The 18464-nt window shown below is 44.3% G+C and overlaps 1 protein-coding gene across 2 annotated transcripts in view; it reads left to right on the top strand.

Moving 5' to 3' along the window:
* The first annotated feature begins 2193 nt into the window (after positions 1-2193).
* Positions 2194-18464, top strand: part of RAI2 (retinoic acid induced 2) — a 60619-nt gene continuing 44348 nt past the window's right edge. Inside the window, exon 1 of one of the 2 annotated variants that reach the window (XM_080910925.1) lies at positions 2194-2388. The gene's annotated coding sequence lies outside the window, so the exon portion shown is untranslated. Of the gene's footprint in view, positions 2389-2732; positions 2985-18464 lie in introns of those variants that run through there. The other variant, XM_080910924.1, reaches the window with a different exon arrangement.

Below are 18464 nucleotides of genomic sequence, written 5' to 3'. Positions count from 1 at the left end.
TTAAGTACTTCTTCCATATTCATGCTCCATTTCTTCCTCAAAACACACTCTAATCTCCCAAGCAGACCAGCTCTTTATGGATATCTCCTCCCCTCCTCCCCCCCACTTCTCTCATCAAGAACAACCTGAGTGGAAATGTAGGAAGATGCCACTGTACATTTTTGGAGGGATGGGAGTCAAGATGTCTGCTTATTATGCATTGGTCTGAATCAATATAATCATTCTTGAGAGTATAGGTACCTCAAAGGGCAGCTATATGAATCACAACTGCCAGGGAGGATCAAACATTAACCAGCATTGTGATGAAGCCAACAAAAGAAACAGGCTAGTAATTGCCTTGCAGGATATTTATCAAGTGTCTACCGTATACACACATTCCCCACCACACACAGAAGACCTTTATGGATCTTTCATCCATGAACTTGGGCAATTATAATTACCCAGCTGTGTCTTTAGCTATATTCAAGTCAGGTTCTGGCAACGAACACATTACATATCTGATCCAAGAACCCCGAACAGAGAAAAATCAACGAAACGACTGAAGACATGTCCACAGGTAAATATTTCCACAAGTACTGTGTATTCTAGGGTGGTTTAAACTCCCAAATCCCATCTGAAAAAAAAAAAGTAGGAAGATATTATCAGCTCTCAAAATTTGATTATTTATCTTTCTGTCCTTGTATCAACTGACTTCTCATTAAGTGAGCTGTTTTTCAAGAAACGAAAATACCGTATGAAGGATGGGTCCTAGCTGAGTGACTTTCCCTAGCACTACAGTGTATTCTAAAGGTACATACAGAAACAGTCTAAGGATTTAAAACCCATACCAAACCAAAAAAAAAAAAAAAAAAAAAGACGCTTTACTTGAAACTGAATGCATGCTATTCATCTAACACAAATGTAACTGTAGTGTAACTTTTAGTATCTTTTTTTTTTTTTTTATGGAGGACTTCCACAAAGTTCCCACAGAGGTCATAATTTAGCCCTGGATGCTACCACATTAGGTTTGCATAACATCGTGGTTAGCAGGAACCCTTATAAATATCAGTGCGGGTTCCTGTCCTTGCTATGAACAGGTGGGTTGAGGTGAAAGCTCTCTAAGTATTTTGTGTTCTTGTTGTCACCCCCAAGTTCTGCTAGAGAAAGGCCACAATTCATAACCACAGTGCTGAGGCTTGGAGGGGTTTGAGTGTACAAAGGAGTCATACTGTTCTCTGACCTGGTTAAAGTAATTCCTGTTATACCATTCATTCTTAAATATCATCATCCTGTTTTAACAGAAAAAAAAAACCCTCAGCACCACTGAGGATACATTAAATCAATGCAGTTGCTTCCTTTGCATCCTTAAAACATTTTAAAAAGGATTTGGACTTAAAACAATTTTGATGACCAGTAATACTTTTTGATTAATACTGTTTATTTACCGGTCACCATCCACATATTCATCATGTCTGTAACTCCAGTACCTACATAACCCATTATCTGGCAAACATTGGGTGCATAATAAATGTTAAAATCATATGTGAATCACATCTTTGTTGAAATGATATTCTGTTTCTGGGCTAATTTTGTCTTTGCTAATGTCCCACCTTGGGAGTGTCATCTCTGACCTAGACCACAATCTCCTGAGGCATATTAGGAAGGGTGCTAGCTATTCCTTCTGAGTGCTCCCATTTCCATGAACCAAACACTTTCCCTTTCAGGGCTCTGCTCTTTTTTGCTTTTCATCCTAAGGTCTAGAACGGTCTCCAGATCTCCTGGAAGCAGCAAGGTCTTCACTCCTCCAGGCCTTCCCAACCGGAGAGAGAGCATACGGATAGACACACAGACACAGACACTCATGCACGCGCGCGTGTACGCGCGCGCGCGAGCACGCGCGAGCACTCTCTCTCTCTCTCTCTCTCTCTCTCTCACACACACACACACACACACACACACAAACACACAGCTCAGCTCAGCTCGCCTCCAACTCCCCAGCCTGTCACCCCGCACCGCCCACAACCACGCCCTCCCCGTGGGCGAGATCACCTGTCCCTCCTCTGCCACCGCCTCCCCGGGTACCCTTTCGCCCCCCCCCCCCCCCGTTCCCCTTCCTCCGCCACCTCCCCCAAGCCCTCCCCTTCCCCGCCTCCTCCCACCCCTTGGTGTATATAGTAAAGGCCAGGCGCTGCACGCAGACACACACTCTCCCGGACACAGGCGCACAAGCACTCACACAACCGGCAGTGGCGGCAGTGGCGGCAGCGGCAGCAGCTTGGTGACAGCAGAGACAGAGGCTCCCATCGCTGTGCACCCCCTTCAGGCGCCCAGCGGCAAGGCCAAACCAAGAGAGTTCAGACGCCAGCGTCCACCCAGTGGCTTCCTGGAGGCGGCGGCCGGGATCCCGAGGTAGCGGCTGCGGCACCCCAGTGCGGGTCGGGGTCACCCCCCAGCCCTCTCCAGGCGGACCTGTCACCGGGACGCAGGGGGCGCGCCGGGCTGGGCGCGCCTGGCGGGGCCGGGAGCCCGGGGAGGGGCCTGCCTGCTCCCGGGGGCAGGAAGGCGCCCAGAGGCCAGGGCTAGCGGGGAGGGCCGGGCGGGGGCGGGGACGCGGACCCAGGCTACCACTTGTGCGGTTCTCCCAGGCCAGGCTCCTGCTGGCCAGCGCTACGCACTGGCCGGCCCGGCCGAGGACAGTCGGGAAGGCGGCGCCAGCCAGTGGGGCGGGGGCCCAGAAGTGGGTTTTGGGCCGCCACCCGCTCTGGCACTGGACTTAGAGGGCGGCACGAAGTGCGCTCCGTGCCCAGGCACCGCACCGGGCTTGTCTTGGTATCTGCCATTCTGCCCCGGCCAGGAAAACCAGGCGCCTTCCAGGCCCTTCGAAAGATGGATTCTGTTGACGTATCTGGCGGCCCTGGCGAGCAGGGTGGAAAGTTAGGTTTTGCCAGATCGTGCTGGGATCTTCTTTGTGCCGCTGAGCAAGTCCCGCATCCCGCTGGAGCAGGGTGAGTGCCTGTGGGCGCCCTGGGAGCCCCGGTGCCCCACAGTGCCCAGACCCGGGGTGGCCACACCAGCCCCGGCTTTCTGCCATGTTAGGCACCAAGCAGCGTTCTGGCTGCATTTTTTTTTATATGCGTGCATTTCAGTGGCGTCTTTCGCTGCGAAGGGAGTTATTGCATTATTGCCTTCCTGCGCGTTAGCTTTTTTTTTTCTGGGGTTTGGGCTTGCTCTATGTGTGTGTTGTTTGTCATTTAAACCCCTACTATTGTTCAGGATAAGCTCCGCCTGGGTGGGGAAATGGCATCCCACCACAGTTGTTGGCGAGGGGGTCGAAATTTTGCCAAACAGCTGCTGCTTTGTGTTCCCTCTCCGAAGTCCGCGGAGTGGATTTGGGGCACGAAGGATGGGTGGAGAGACAGATAGGCTTGAAGGAAGACCGTGGCTTTGAGAAGAGTGACTTGTCACCCACCCCGTGGTACTTAGTCAGCCTCCCTTCTAACTGACAAACTTTTATGAATATTTCTCTTTTGGAAGAGAGAAGCCTAATGAATTTCGCAGCTTTTAAAAGGCGACAATCCAGCTTCAACAATGGTTTGGGAACTTAATCAATGAGAAAGGGAGGGGTAGAGGAGACAGCGCTGGGGGATGAGGCTGCTTCTTCCAGAGTCAGGTAGAGAAGTGGGCAGGGCTGGGCAGGGCACAGCGCCTAGATGGCCACATTCCTAAAACTATCCGTTTGTTCTTACCTGTACCCACTGGTACCACCCACCTCTGAGCTGCCCGAACCTGGCAATGGACTTGAGAAGCGGCTTGCAGCAGCGAGAGAGCCAGCCTCCCTCATCTGGCGTTTTTTTAAGGATGTGTAAATATTTTGCTGAGGATAAGTGACATCAACAGAATGATATTCCGCAGAGCCCGGGTGTGCGCCGATGATAAATAGATACGGCCAAACAAAGTTTTGATAACCACATATTCTCATGGCTCGCTCTGTTTCATTTGGCCTTTGTTTTTGTTGCTTTAGCATTATCTCGCATCCTCTGGTGCGATCCCTTTCTTTTGCCAGTTCTTGGAAGCTTCTCCTGAGAACACAGAGAAAAGCAGTCGGCAGGGAGAAAACAGTTCTTAGCCTCTCTTGCATCAGGCAGGTTTTTCTTTGCTTTCCCAGGGTCTCTTTCCCACCGTTTTCTTCCCTTCTCTCCTTTAGAGTCAGCACAATTGTGTGCTGGCCAACCAAGAGACTTCAGCTAACTTTGAAAAGGGGTTGTGGCAAAGCCTTTGTTACAGTGGGATACCAGAAGTACAGTAGCGAGGCTAGTGGGGAGATAGACCGCCCTAGAGTAGCACTATACACCCATACCGCGATTTTCTTCGTTTTTTTTCCCCCAGAAGGAAAACGTGGGGAGCTGTGTTACTTTCAGAAGCAAGGATGAGTCCAAAGACACAGAATCATAAGCCATTAGCCTGGTAGCATCAAAATGCTCTGGCACTTAGGAGCTCAGGGAAGCCGTACCCAAATTTAAGACAGCCCCCTCCCCTCCCCACAGACACACTGCAAAAGGCTATTCCCTTCTCAGCCTGACAGATGCCCACTGGGGGGGGGGGGTGCATGCCCAAGGTGGCCATAGCACTTAGAGCCAAGTCACACTGAAACTTGTGGGACAAGAAGCTGCTGACTATTTTGGCACCAACTCAGGGGATCCTTCAGCCTATCTTAGGGGCTCCTTTATTATTCAGATTCCAAGACCACATGCAGGGAGGTTTGGCCTAGGAAGACCTGCTCATCCCAGGAGCAAATGAGAAAACTGTTTCCAGGTGGTGTCTGGTGCTGGCTGGAGAGCAGGTTGATGGGTGGGCATTTAGGCAAACAGTATAAAGCAAACCACAACACTTTTCACCTAGAAAACAGACAAAAATGAAGGGGAAAAAAAGAAAGAAAATGAAAAGGACAAACAAATAGAAACAAAACAAAAAACCCAAAAACAAAAGCATCAATTTGGAGGTATGTGAGAAAATGTGGTCTGTGAGCTCCAGTGGCAGCAGCCAAAAGATTATAGTTCAATAACCCAGAGACTGGGGAGACCCTTGGCCTGGAATGGAGCTATTCTGTATATGCAGACAACTGCACATAGTGTGTGCTCAAACAAGAAGCAAATAGCAAGTACCTGTTTTCTGGCCCCTCCTCTGACCTTAGATTATTGGGGAGGAGGGAAGTAGAGAGAAATAAATTGGAAAGGAAGCTAACATTTGTTCTTGCCCTATCTGCCAGGCACTGAATATGTGGCAAACCTTCTCAGTAACTTTGTGAGCCCAGCAAAGCATTATTTAACAGATAATGCTCAGAGAAGTTGTCAGTCCTGGTCTGATTCCAGCCTTTCAACAGCAATATGTCTTTCTGTTCCTGTTCAATGTCCCTTATTTATTTCTCCCAAAGGCCAGAGTCCTCAACCCATACCTCCTTCACAAAATATGCTACCTAAATTAGTGTGGTGTCTGTGTGTGTATGCGTGTGTGTGTGTGTGTGTGTGTGTGTGTGTGTGTGACCCTCCAGTGGAGGCCCCACTGTTGTGCACATGTGCCTGGTAGAGCCAAACCAGTTCCTAATTCAGGTGGTGCCCTTTCATTTAAGAACCCCCCACACCTACAATTTTTAGCTAAATGAAAGTTGAGTGACCAGATGATGGAGTTGATATAGTGAACAGTGTTGGAGGGAGCAATAAATCATTGTCAAGGGAGAAGGAGCAAGAGAGATCCAGAGGTTTGTATGCTTGATGGTGACTCGTAGATTTTGGCGTCGTGCTCCTGTTTGACCCCATTCTGACAAACCCAGATTTAATCCTTACAATGCCTTTTTGAGACTGTGCGGCCAGATTATTAATTTCATTATGCAGATGAGATGCTCAAGGTCTATGGTGGGACCAAATGGTAGGTGAGTTCTGATGCTTTATCATTTCTCAAATACTAAGCAAATATGAGGAGGGGATTTGCTGTGCAAGGCTCTGGACCTCCTTCCAATCAGATGATAGCCTTTAGGCCTAAGTAACTCTAAAACCACCAAAGAGTCAGCATTTGAATGCATAAAATGAGGGGCTTTGGACTGCTGCTTCTCTGATGAGAATATGAGGAGTACCTCAGAGAATGAGGCTGTCTATGAAGGGAAAGATGGCTAATTGCACTTTTCCTATGCACAAAAGCCTGTGTGGGCTTCTGAATTAAGCTTGATTTGGGGATCAGAGTGACATCCTTGCTAGAGAGCTGGAAGCTCTTTGTCTTTGGAGAATGCCTCTGATTGCCACTTCTCCCTCCCACCTGATCATCTGCCTGGGTGCCCAGCATCTCAATCTTTCTGCACTCATGGCCTCCCCTTTGTGACTCCCAATTTTTGATGAGCTCTTGAATCTACTGCTCTCCTCTGTCTTCTGATGGCAGCTGGTGAGAAGGCCATTTTGGCAGCTACATAGTCCTTCTGGATGTCACACATGACCCTTTCTTTTCTTGCCAAGAGCACACAAAAACATATATGCATGCACAGGCACAGGCATAGACACAGGCACATGTAATTTGATCATGTTTCTGTTTCTGTATCTGATTCACCAAATTAGATTGCTAATGCACAATTGTTATTGGAAGATGTACTTGGCTTTGGTGGTTTTCTATCACAGCCCCCGCCTTGAACAAACCAGAACAGTGAAGGTGGAGGTAGTTCAACCAGCAGCTGCCTGGAGTAATGCTGGCTGTACTTAGTGGTTTCTCCACATATGTGGGACCGCCCCTGAAATATATCCTTGATCTGTTTTAGTTTGTTTGGGCTACTGTAACCAAACTGGCTAAACTACATGCCTTTGAGCAATGGAAATTTATCACAGTTCCAGAGACTGAAGATCCAGGATCAGTTTGCTATCAAACTCAAACTCAGTGTCTGGTGAAGGAAGGCCTTTTAAAATTCATAGACAGTTGTGTTCTCTTATGGCAAAGAGCAGAAGTGAGTTCTCTGGATGTTTCTCTCTGTTTTTGTCTCTGTCTCGTTGTCTCTGTCTCGCTGTCTCGCTGTCTGTCTCTGTTTGTGTCTGTCTGTCTCCTTGTCCCTCTTCCTCTCTCTCTCTCTCTCTCTCTCTCTCTCTCTCTCTCTCTCTCTCTCTCCCTCTCTCTCTCTCTCTCACTCCCTCTCTCTCCCTCTCTCGTCTCTGGGGCTAGAGACTGAATCAGGGCCTTGTGCATGTTCAGGAATTGTTCTACCACTGATTTACCTCTCTTGGCCTCTGAGGTCCCTTTTATAAAGACACTAATCCCTTTGATGAGGGTTCCATTCTCATGATCTAATCATTTCTTGGATGTCCCCACCCCCTAATCCCATTACCTTGTGGCTTAAAATTTTAGCAAATGAATTTCAGGGGTGGCACACAAACCTTCAGATTATGCATCTTTTCTGTGTATTTCTTAAATTCCTATTTGAATCTCCACTGGGCTTCCAGAATATTCCAATCTTCATAGTTTCACTTTCTATTGTTATCATCAGCTAACAATTCCATACGTTTAAGAATATTGGAGCCCACTGTCTTCATGTCTATCACTCCCCTTCCCACAGCTTTTTAGCCTTTGAACTCCACGCTACTAGAAATTCTTAATGGTCATATTCTATATGAGTACTATAGCATACAAAAGCCATTGGTGCACATGGCTATTGAATGCTTGACAGGCAGCTTGTCCCAAATTAGGTATGCTGTAAGTGCACTATATCACTGGATTTCTAAGAGTACAAAACAGAATGTGAAATGTCCCATTCAGCATTTGAAATTATACTGTGATGTGGTGAAATTATATTTTGGATATATTGGTCAAGTGATATAAAATTAAAATTAATATTACTTGTTTATTTTAATTTTAATGTGACAACTAGAACATTCTTAGATTGCTTATCGATTTCCATCCCACACCAGTGCCCTGGAACATGCTACCCACCAATGCTGTGATGTCATAGCACCTACAAATATGCTGGGGAGTGGGAAGTTAACTACCTCTGTCTCTATGACAGATGGAAGGCCTTGTGCTGACTCAGTATGCACAATGGCTGACATTAGACAATCGTGATTTTCAGTAACTAAGGAGCCATTTGGGGAGTTCCCCACCAGGCATGCCTGTGATTCTGTTCTGAGACTCGTGGGCTGCGAAAACCCACATCAGAATTCAAGGCACGGTAAGGGCCTAAAGGTTAGACTAGCTTGAACAAAATGGCTTCTTCCTTTTCTTCTGCTCTCGCTTCTCCAGAACACCCAGCCTATGCTCTCATCCTTTGGAGAATTAGCTCCTGCCTAGACCACCAACTTCTTTCATACCTGCCCTAGTAACAGCTTAAAATGATATCTTTCTCAGGGATTTGTGCTTGGAGAATAATGTGCCAAGTAGATAGATAGCCTCATACCAAGAGTAGGTTGTCTCGAGCTGGGGCCATTCTTACAGAAGAAAAGATCCACACTTAGTTTCTGACAGCTTCATGTAAGCAGCAACAACAAAGATACAGTTTCTGTAAAGAACGGCAGAATGATTTCAAAGCAAGCCAATATCATACAACCCAATAATACCACATGATTTACCTGAGAAAACCCCAGGAGTGGGGCTTTTCATCTGGCACTTTGGGATCATCTCAGCCATGGCCGTGCATTCCTGGACCCTTCCCTGGGTGCTAGGCAAGGCATGAATAGCTGGGAGAGAGATGGGATAATGAACTTGGGACTGTGGTGATTTATATATAGGTCGGGCGCCTGTGGCTCTGGCTCCTGAGGGCGCTGCCCCCGCAGGGAACCCTTGGCTGACCTCCTCAGGCTCCTCGGAAGGAGCTGCTTTGTTTCCCATGGCAGAAGCAGACTGTTTACTGGAGCGCAGGAAGAATCCGACATTCTGGCGAAAAATAATTCATTAACAGCCAGGGTATTACCAGTTCCCTGGAAAAGCTTCTCCAGCTGCACCAGAGCAACTGTTCTTTTTCAGCGACAGAGAAAGCCTTGCTGGCAGCCAAGACTGGGTGTGTTGGGGGCGTTTTTTGTTGTGAATATTATTTTGCCTTTGTATGTATGGCTACTTTTGCCTTATAATTTGGAGAAAGAAACCCAGGTCTGGGAGAGTCCAAATGTATCTGTCAGGCTGCCTCTCTTTACAGATTCAACCCAGCAAATCTAAGCTTACTTGAAGAACGTAGGCTCACCCCCTCCCCTGCAGTCATCCCCCACCTCCCAAGCTGGGGGCACTGCAGACCCACATAGAATGTTCCAGAACTTAAAAAATAAATCCCAGGGAATCTTAGCACCTGTTTTTACAATTCTTGGAAAACAAATTGACTGAAAGATCCTCTTCCCACCTTCCCACCAGCACACACACACCAGTCAGAACGTCCTATCTTGGCTCTATGGAATTATTTTGCTTACTATTAATTGGTATAGCGGGCCAAAGCATGTTATCCATCATCCCAGTTTTGAGGGCATTTGGACAGGCAGGCAAGCATAACCAAAAGAATGGGTTACATGTTTTGTTCACTAAAGAATGACTGAATCTATATGAATACAATGAAATGATCCCAGAAGCTTATTGTGCTCTGTACAAATCTGCTTTTAAGAAAGGCTTTTGTCTATTTGTTTATTTTTGATGCTCATGCTCAGAATGCTAAACCCAGCTAGCAAAAAAAAAAAAAAAAATCCATGAGAAAGAATGGAATTTTCTTTTAGTTGTTTTAAACGAAACAACCCTAATTGCAGTTTAAGTGAGACATAATATATTGATTTTGGTTTTACATGGAACATCACTAGACAATCATTTTATTTTTATGAGATATTAATTTTCATCTGTTTAAACTGGTGAAACAGGCATTTTAAATATACCATTGTCCTGCTATTTCTTTACTGTTCCAAGATACTGGCTGAGAATCTTTTTCATGTATGTAGAAAAACAGTACTTATGTCCTTAGTGAACACATGTATAAACTAACCTTATATTTTGAAAAGAGTAAATCATTTCTCTTTTTTTGACTGCCAAGATTATGTGTGTTAAGGGCTGTATATCTTTCTTTGGCTTTATCTGGAGTAGTTTCTTCGTATTGGTCCTACTGACATTTGGGTCGAGGCCAGTCTTTGTTGTGGGAGACTGACGGGATTGAGTACGGTGGCATATTCAGAAATCTTCCTGTTATCTATTCACCAATGACCAGTGTCATTACACCTTCCCCTATCTTGAACCCCACCAAAAGGCCCATTTGTGACAAAATTACCACAGTTTAGAAACACTGGTCTAGTGCAAAATTTAATAATTTGTGGTTTTCAGAAAATTCAATTTGAATTTTTTTTTACAAAAATTTCAATTTGCAATGTCCGTCCTCTGGATTTTATATGTACAATTCACGGGGTGGGATTAATTAGCAGTTGGAAGTGGGTCATATGCTTGATTTTAATTGTGGAAGTGTCTATAAGATTTCTAAGCATTGGGAATTATTTTTTTCTAATGTTTCGAGGCAAGCAATTGAATAAGTCATAGGTAAGTGGAAGACATGTTATGGGAACTTGCAGCTTCTCTAACTAAGAGAGCAGGCTTATTCTCCCTAATTTCTGTTTTATACACATCTGATTCCATTCCAGGTATGACATCAAAGCCACTGCCCCCGCTACTGTTCTTTTTCCTGTAGCAGCTTAATTTCAGAGCCAATGGATTTAGCCCTTTAGTGGATTTAGGAGCATTCTGTCCTTAACAGACTGCTATATCCCTTTTTCTCACCACTACATTCTGTGCTTGTAGTGCTCTTGAGAACAAAAGCCAGTGGTGGCAAGATGAGGCCTATTCAGCAATCATTGTATAGGTTCTCCCACCCCTCACATGAGCTGTTTCTGGTCAGAAACACCTCCAGTTGGGAAACCCTTTTAAGGAAAAATGATGCCAGCCGAGGTCCTTTGGATAGCAGGAAAACATGACAAATTATCATCAGGACAAATTCTGAACCGTATTTTCTAAAGACTAGGTAGAAGAGTCATGTGTGTTCTCGAAGGTATTGTGCCCACATGTGGAAAAGCAAAGACAGAATTGTGGATCCTTCTGTATACAGGAAAATCTTCCCAGCTTACCCTGGCTATAGCAGTCTCTGAGTAGAATGAGTTCGCAGGGATGCTTGTAAAGGGGCAGGTGTGCAGAAAGGAAACCAGTTGGGGATGGTGAATTTTGTAGCCACTCCTATCAAGCTTATCTTTTCCACAGAGTATCTTTGGTATTCAGAAAGTCATATAGAGAAGAACTCCCTGGTAGGCTTAGGTGCTGAATGAAGATGAAAACATGAATGCTCAGTGACTTGCCAAGGCCACCTTCCTTGGTAAGTTCTAGCCTCGATTAAAGGGTGTCTTAAGTCTTTCCTATTGCTGAAAAGGGAAAAGCAATAAGCTTGCAGTAATCCACAATCTGCTGAACCCAGGCAGATAAATCATAGATTTGCAGCAGGAGACACTTGATCATTCTTAGTTACCAGTACCTTGCAGATCAGGATGATGGTTACAACTCTGGAAGAGGAAACAGGATCATAAATCTTGGCTTTAGAGGCTGGTGGCATAGTGCAGAGGCTACTGGGGCCACTGCTGTGTGCTGCAGAAACAAACAGACAGCTCTGAGTGGTATGTTGTTCCTCAAAATAATGGCAATGGAAATGGCTGTGAAAAACATTTAGACCCTTGTCATAAAAAATGCAAACAGTCTCCCTGCTATAGGAAAAGGGTAAATAAACTCTATTGCAGCTGTATTAAGCAGAAACAGATTTGAAAATAGCGTGGGTTTTTTTTTTTTTTTTTTTTCCCCTTTCTTTTTCTGAGACTCTTATTTATAGCAGGTTGGGCAGAGGATGCCACTATCTTTTGTGACTCCGGAAGAGTGTTTTCCAGATGGTCCTTGATGTTTTTCTCTTTATTAGGCTTAGCTGAACACGCTTCACTTGTGAAGGGTCATAGAAACCTGTGTTATTATTTTTTTTCAGATTGCAGAAGCCATCGATTGGCTAACAAATCAATGGACAGGAAATGGCTGAACCTGTAATGATGAATTTCCTTTTGTGTTTTATAAATAAGACAAATGTCAAGGAAGCACAAAGTGTGGGTGCTTTTTTAGCTACATATATCAGGGCTTTGATGATGGTACAGGTCTATGTTTCCTATACATTTCCCATCTATATTTTTCTAATACAATGCTCCTTGCTAAAGCTCAGCAACATTACTGCTTCTTTTCCAAGATCTAAAAAATGCATGGATACATTTCAGATTGAGCAATTAGCTCTGGCTGTAATTTCTCTTCATGAAAAACAAACTCCACTAACCCTTCACACTGAATATGAAATAATTAAATATGAAAATACCAGCATGAGATCATTTGTCTTAAGATTGTTTGTGGCATATCACTTGCAGGGTTTTGGTTTTCATGGTGGTTTTGTTTTGTTTTTAAGAAAGGACAGAAGAGGCTTCTCTGTTCTTCCAGATGAGACAAACCCACTCCAGGTCCTCCAGCTTGGTGTACACATTTTGTAGCTGGGTAGCTGGACCTGAGGTCAGGGCTTGCTCATTTTTTTTCTTAGTGTTAAAATCTCTTTATGATGAATCAAGATAGCTGATGACATTTAGGTTTTAATATCTTTAGTTAACAAAATTAAAAGTTGTCTAATTCTTCTGTTACTCGTGTGTGTGTGTGTGTGTGTGTGTGTATGGAGGCCAGTGGACATCTGGGCTGTTGTTTCTCTGGTACCATCCACCTTGGTTTTTAAGACATATTCTCTTATTGATTTGCACTAACCATGTGAGCTAGGGTAGCTGGATAGTGAGCCTTAAGGGATGCCACCTCCCCCCACTGCCACCATCACTTCTCCAGCACCAGGATTACAAGTGCACCCCACCATGCTCTGATTCTTTCAAATGTGGTTTCTGGGGATCACGCTGAAGCTCTTGTGCACAGGTACTTTTCTGACTGAGCTCTCTCCAGCGTGGATTCTGCATTTAAAAATCGTCACATTTTATTTTTAAATTGTATGTACATGTGTGGATATGTTCATGTAAGTGAGTGTGCCCACAGAAACTAGAGGTATCAGATCCCTCTGGATCTGGAATTACAGGCAAAGTGAGCTGCCCAATATGGGTGCTGGATACTGAATTCTGCTCTTCTGCAAGTGTAGTATACTCTTAACCATGGATTCTCTCAAGCCCCGTCCTCCTTATAAGAACATGTTGCTTATCCATAATCTTAAGCAGTCTGTGTTTATCCCCAAGGAGTCAGTATATCTGGAAGGATAGCCTTTTTTAAAAACTTCCTTAACAGGGAAGGAAAAAGAAAGTCAGATAAAACACGAGTAAGGGTCCTGGGGCTGCTACTGAAAATCCATTACTCACCTCTCCTGCTCTCTAACCATAGAGAGCTGGTTCTGCCTAAAAGCCATGTGAATGAAGGAGTTACTTCTTCAGAAGAATTTGAGAGAAAACTTGAGCCAACACACAGGAACATTTGAGCATTCACCTTTCACCTTTATCTTTGGTTTCTAAATGCCTTAAGTGCTGCCAGTTCCCATGGGCTTAAATGTCCTTCGTCTTCTCTTCAGCTCTGCCTATCACTGCTATGAGTAAAAACTTCAAAAGCATGCCACCCCCCACTCCTGGCCCTATTCTCTGTCCTGCTCTGACTGATTCCTGCTTGCTCTCTTAACTGCTGTTCTATGGGGGCTGTGCCAGCTTCCTTTTGCTAAAGGGCTTCTCGGGTGGCATCATCCTAGCTAAAAGACATGTTCCCAGGGGCTTAAAATAAGGCAACATGCATGAAGCTCTCACTTCGTTTTCCTAACACCTTCTCCTTGTAGGTTCCTGACTGGCCTGCAGTCAGGTGTCCTGAGAGGTTATCTTCACGTTGTATAAATGGTCTGGGCTGGGGTATATTTAGCACACATGCAAGTCAGAGTGTAAATGATCAACAAGAAGGTTTCAAGAATTCTTGGGTATTTCTAGGTGGAAAACCCATGAAGTATTAAGTCTACTGTCATTATATTGGCTGTTCCAGGCATTGTGGAATTTAGTGACTAAGAAAAACTGAAATACACCGGGGGAGGGGAGGGGGGAGGGATGGAGAGGGAGAAGGAGAAAGAGAGAGGAGACGTGAAAAGGGAGGAAAAGGAGGAAGGAAAAAGAAAAGCCCCTTACCAAACGAGGCTTTCTGGCTTTAAGAATGACTAACTGCACATCCTCTATTCCTCTCAGTCAATATGCCACCTCTTGGGCCTGCTAGGAAGAAATAAATTCTGCTTTAGCATAGCACTCTTCCCCTGTCTTGTCCATAACAGCTGCTTACACAAACTCTAAAATCTGTGATAGAAACGCTGAAACTAAAGCCCATCTTAAGCAACGGAGCTTGTCCATTTCATTAGGAAAGAACTCCAGTGATTACTCAGAGAATCAGAAGAACAACAGTGTTTCTGGTCACTTACCAAATTCCTGCTCCAGGGGGAGAGCTACCTGGTGATTACCACTTCATGTCATTTCTGTAAGGTGGATGCCTGAAGCCCCATTTCACAGAGGAATGCTCAGGGGTTCAGAATGGATTAGTAACTGGTACAAGGCCATACTACCCACCTTGGATCTTAGACATGCTCAGTAGAACTCTCTTCAATGATGGAGGGGTGAGGCAGTTCTAGTAGCTGTTACCCATGAGCACTGGAAGAGTGGCTAATTGAACAAGGCCAGAAGTGTTAATTGCTCTCACCTCATCTGACTAGTACAATTCCACTGGCTAGTACAGTACTGCAAGGTACTGATTTCATGGCCAGAAGCTACCTCTCTGCTTTCTGCTTTATGTAAGATGTTGAGTCTTCCTCTCTCCTGATCCAGAACCATTCATCCTTTCCTGAGATCCCATTGTATTCTAGTATGCACTTGAATCACCCCTACCCCACCTCTACCCCACCCCCACCCCATGCTACGATGGCCCTAGTCCCTGACTCAGAGCAGCTGAGAGAAGCTTCCTTCCTGCCGTTGTACTGTTGTACTAGGGAGCTGATCCTTCATCCAGTCCCACCTCTGTTTGGCAAGCAGTTGTATTTAATGCTGATTGTGACAACCATTCTAGAAAATATTGGCTTTACTGTGGGCAGTTGGGGTTGGGGGTGTGTATTGTGAAAAGCCAGGCACAGGATGGAGGAAGAGACAAGGTCTCTAGGAATGGTCTGAGCACCCTGGTGAGTGAGAATGCAGTCTGCCAGAGTGGCCCATTTGCTGTTCCATCTGCTGCTGTCTGTGATCAAATGGGGACAGAGTACTTAGCTAAGAAAGGAGACAAGTGAAGCCAGTAAGACAGATAACAAAACTAGGTTCTCCTCCCTACTCCCTTAGTATATCCCCCAATGACCGTTCATTTTGAAGGGCAAAAGCTACAAGCACTAGGGCCGAAAAGGCAGATGTGACCTGTGTTGATTCTTGATCAACAATATTTTGAATAGTGTTGGTTTGAACAATATTAAGGCTTCTCTTGTTTAAAAAAAAAAAAAAACAACAGGTGGAAAGAAAGAGGTACAATTTCTTATAAAAGTCAGGGCTAAGACATTGGTTTTTGGAATGATGCAGTAATGTGGAATCATCTTCTTTTTCCATAAGTGTGTACAAATCTGCTTTATTTTTATTATTTCCAAGAGAATCTATGCTTGGTTTCTTTCTTCTCTATGTCTTGCCCTCTGTTTTCTCTGTTCATTTTTTATTTTGGTTGTGTTTTGAGAGCATAAATCATGTGTCATTCCTGTGGCTTTGTCTCATACCAACCTTCCTTCTCTTGAGCTGGGCAGCACTTCCTAAAGCCCAAATGAATCATGATCTCTGACAATCCCATGTTTCCTGGCTCCTGATAGTGGACCCATAGTATCTAGATGCAGATAGTGTGTCCTCAAGGCCTTCTTCCCATTGTCATAGGGTGTCTGCCCCTGTTAATTGAAGGAAAAAATGTGAAAGTCATGTGCTTTTATTTACTTCCATCTTCCAACCATTTAATTCCATGCTACCTAGCCATAAAGGAGCCTAGCCAATGAGGACACTCCTATGAGTTCACAGCCCTGGATCTCGCTAATCTTTGTCACTGCTGTTCATGACTATGCCCACCTTCCTTTACTGACCTCTATCTGCTATTGGCTCCCTGAAAGGATTTGGAGCATGAAGCTCTTCACTTTTCATCCACAGGGGATGTTTCTGTGCTTGCTTCAAATGCATTGCTTACCTCTTTCTTTCTATGGTGGACCAGGCTTAATATTTTACCTTCTCCTTTACCCTTTTCCAACACCTCTGATGCTGGAGGTGACACTTCTGATGCTGGAGGTGAAGGACTGGCTTCATATTCCCTAAATTTAAGGTGAATTGAAAGCTCCTGACCAGAATCTAATGTATATGCTTCTACTTAAATGACATATTACCTGTTAGAAACATATATTTTCTTTCATGAATAAGAAAACCAAGGTGGCCAAAGGGTAGGTTTAGAGCCATGCAAAGAAATGGTGCTCACATGCAGATCATAATGGTTCTTGCTAGTGTTAATCAAGAACTAATACTTAATCCTGAGCAGTTTCAAGGAGGCCAGTGACAATATCTTACTTATATATTTGATCTTTCTTGTTGTAGGGAATGAACCACAGTGAAGAAGGCTGGGGAAGGGGAGAGAGAGGGGGGGGGGGGACTTGTCATCTTATGAGCCCCTAGTTCTGAATAAATTATCATACAAAAACAAATAAATGAATGGATCAGAAGATTAAAAATACTGTGTGTCATAACCAAATTGGAAAGACATGGACATACCCAAGAGCAACAGTCCTTGGGAGCTTCAAATAGACTTTATAAGTACATACATTTTTTTTAGTAGTAAGCTTCTTTAAAAGTGCAGGCATGTAAATGATCTTGCTGGTTCAGGCTTTGAAAAGGGCCAGCTAATAAACGGAGTTGGCTGGTGACCTACCACCAGCATGAGTGGCCATCTGTTCAATTTTTTCCCCTCTGATTAAGAAAGGTTCCTAGGACATGAGACTTTCAGTTTCAAAATCCAGAGAGTCCCAAGCGAACCAGAATGAATGGCTCATCATTCATAGAAAAGATTTATTTTTATAGGCACACGGAAGAGCTGGACCATCTACCAGCATTCAACCTCTCAGACCTTTATTTCTAAAATGACTGTAACTCTCCATTGTTCCTAACTTTTACAAAACCAAATTACAATTTTGAAGTTTTCAGAAGCTTTCTTTTTCCACCTCCATCACCACTAGCTCTCTTACAAAATGAAAATCAGGAAATAAACAGAAACCATGTTGTACATGGTAGGGCGAGGAGAACACTTGAAACAGGGAGCCAATGAAAGAGTTTTCCCCTTTGAGACCTGGTATAAGCCTTTAACTACATTCAGAATGCAGGAAAAAAATACAGAAAGAATAAATACCATGCACTCCAAAACATGAGTCAAAGTGTGTGTTTGTATGTGTGTGTGTGTGTGTGTGTGTGTGTGTGTGTGTGCCTGTGTCAGTTAAACACTAAAAAAATAAAAGTAAAATAAAATACATCAGAGAGAATCAAGTTACTCATCTTAAAATATGAGTTCATTCTTCTGGTGGCCTTGGACCCCTTCACTGTAGGAATGAATGGGGCAGGCTCTCTAGGAGCAATTCGGTTCAGAGAACTAGTACAAAGGAGAAAATAAGACTAGGTGCAGCAAAAGGAAAGAATGAGATTCCTCCCACATGCCTCAGGGAACAAAGGGGTACAAAAGCCCCAGTGGGGACTGAGACTGTGGAAAGACACAATCCTTTAGGGCACTACAATGTCCTAATCTGATCCTATGTGTGACAGTGAGCTTTGTCATTCATCTGTGTCCTTCCTTCTGGATCACTGTGAGAAAAGGCCATTAGTCAGGGCAAATAGCCTACAGTATATTCTTCCCAGGCATAAAGCATACAGTGAATGAAACCTTAAATAATAGCATCAGCATTTTACAAAGGTTTTCTAAGTCCAGATATGATTTAAAGAGGTCAAAATGTTTAAGTAGTAGGGCAACACAGCTCACTCCATTTGGGTAATACTTCCTTTTGAAAAGCTTTGCTATAGAGATGGGGAAAGCCCTCAAAAGGATCCATCCTTGATTTTTATTTTCAGATTGTCTAAAATACTTAGGGATACATAAAGTGGGGAAAGCCACATATTACCAAGTCTACACCTTGAAGAATTTCCACACACAGCGTGCCAGTGTCACCAGCAACCCAGTGGAGACAAAGGCCGCTCCAGCCTCCAGCATTCCCCTGTATCCTCTCCATTGTCCTTTTCAACAGTAGCTTAGATTAGCTATGTCAAACACAAGATTGTTTTTATTGTTGTGATACGTTGTGTTTTGAGGCAGCATCTCCCACCATAGTCTTGCCTGCCTTTTCTGGGACTCACTATGTAGCTCAGGCCAGTCTCCGACTTACACAGTTCTCTTGCCTTGGTATC

The sequence above is a fragment of the Micromys minutus genome (genome assembly GCF_963924665.1).
Source record: "Micromys minutus genome assembly, chromosome: X".
NCBI classification, from domain to species: domain Eukaryota; kingdom Metazoa; phylum Chordata; class Mammalia; order Rodentia; family Muridae; genus Micromys; species Micromys minutus.
Note: the sequence above shows the minus strand (reverse complement) of the source record. Positions and strands in the feature narration are given on the sequence as shown.